This window comes from Moschus berezovskii, chromosome 9 (genome assembly GCF_049115385.1).
Source record: "Moschus berezovskii isolate FMDL1 chromosome 9, NW_MosBer_1.0, whole genome shotgun sequence".
NCBI lineage: Eukaryota > Metazoa > Chordata > Mammalia > Artiodactyla > Moschidae > Moschus > Moschus berezovskii.
The window spans coordinates 101,027,575-101,029,552 of record NC_142468.1 but is presented as its reverse complement, the minus strand read 5'-3'; the positions used below and the strand labels follow the sequence as shown (position 1 = coordinate 101,029,552).

At 46.3% G+C, this 1,978-nt stretch overlaps 1 pseudogene; it reads left to right on the top strand.

The window, feature by feature from the left end:
* The first annotated feature begins 264 nt into the window (after positions 1-264).
* LOC148776695 (olfactory receptor 4N2-like) lies at positions 265-1,225 on the top strand (annotated as a pseudogene).
* Positions 1,226-1,978: the final 753 nt, after the last annotated feature.

Sequence of the window (1,978 nt, the reverse complement as noted above, 5' to 3'; positions counted from 1 at the left end):
AGTGCAGGAGACGCGGCTTCAGTCCCTGGGTCAGGGAAGATTCCCTGGAGTAGCGCATGGCAACCCCCTCCAGTATTCTTGCCTGGAGCATCCCGTGGACAGAGGAGCCTGGCGGGCTACAGTCATAGGTCACAAAGAGTCAGAAACGACTGAAGCAGTAGCACGCATGCAGGTGAAGAGTAGAGGAGCTTTCTTCATTTGTGGGAGAGTAATGGTGTAACACAGACGTAGAATTCACAGGTTTTAGTGGGAGAAGAACTGGGAACAAACTCTCTACTCTCCCAGGTACTACAGGCACAGGAGATGAAGACAGAAAACAGCACAGTGGTGACAGAATTCATTCTCCTTGGTCTGACCCAGTCTCAAAACATTCAGCTCCTGGTCTGTGTCCTGATCTTACTTTTCTACCTCATCATCCTCCCTGGAAATGTCCTCATCATCCTCACCGTCAGGTCAGATCCCGGCCTCACGGCCCCCCTCTACTTCTTCCTGGGCAACCTGGCCTTCCTGGATGCATCCTACTCCTTCACTGTGGCTCCCAGGATGCTGGTGGACTTCCTCTGAGAAGAAGGTGATCTCCTATAGAGGCTGCATCACTCAGCTCTTCTTCTTGCACTTCCTTGGAGGAGGGGAGGGATTACTCCTTGTCGTGATGGCCTTTGACCGCTACATTGCCATCTGTCGTCCTTTACACTATTCAACTGTCATGAACCCTAGAACCTGCTATGCCTTGCTGTTGGCTCTGTGGCGTGGAGGCTTTGTTCATTCCATTATCCAAGTGGCCCTCATCCTGCGCTTGCCCTTCTGTGGTCCAAACCGACTGGACAACTTCTTCTGTGATGTGCCGCAGGTCATCAAGCTGGCCTGCACTGACACCTTTGTGGTGGAGCTCCTGATGGTCTTCAACAGTGGCCTGATGACCCTGCTGTGTTTCCTGGGGCTTCTGGCCTCCTATGCAGTCATCCTCTGCCGTGTGCATGGTTCCTCCTCCGAGGGGAAGAGCAAGGCTCTGTCCACATGCACCACCCACATCATCGTTATATTTCTCATGTTTGGGCCTGGCATCTTTATCTACACCCGTCCCTTCAGAGCCTTCCCAGCTGACAAGGTGGTTTCTCTCTTCCACACAGTGATCTTCCCCCTGTTGAACCCTGTGATTTATACTCTTCGCAACCAGGAAGTAAAAGCATCTGTGAAAAGGCTCTTTAGTCAGCACTTAGCCTGATAAAAAGTGGGAAAAATGAATACGAAAATAATGACTGGAGAATTTCGTGTGAAATTAAGGTATTCTCTTTCCAAACACTACTTTTATTGATCACCTCCTATTTGTCGAGACTGTGCTAGGCCCTGGGAGGAAGAGCTACTACTGAGGCAGGTAGAGTCACTGTTCTCTGAAATTACAATCTAGTAGGAATAGACAGCCAATAACGTAGAAAATAAACAGTATAGTTTCAAGAAGATATATATCCCTGAAGGTACTAAAAATAAAAGCAAAATATTCAATAGCAAGTGTGAGATGGGGGTAGTGAATTTACTTTTAGTCTTGAAGTAAGTCCTTTAAAGGAGGTGATGTTTTGGCTGATATCTGGATAAACTGAATATGCCAACTGTGCAAACATGGGCAGGCAGAGCCTTCCAGGCAGATGGAACAGGTATGGCAAAAATCTGAAGACAGTAATTAACTTGGTATATTTGATGATCACAGCAAAGGTCAGATTGCCTGGGATGTAATAAGTGACTGTATAAGCGGTTGGCATTCATGTTGGAGATACTGACAATGTCCAGCACATAGACAGCGTTATGAAGTGAATATAAAGAGCTTCATTTTAAAATAATTACAATAAGAATCCACTCTAAACAGCAGAGCAATTTCTCTAGTAAGGTTCAAAAGGGATTCAGGGCTGTAAACTCAAGATTCTGAAGACATCAAAGAGTTGAAAATATTATTAAAAGGGAAATGTTATGCGTACATCTTCGA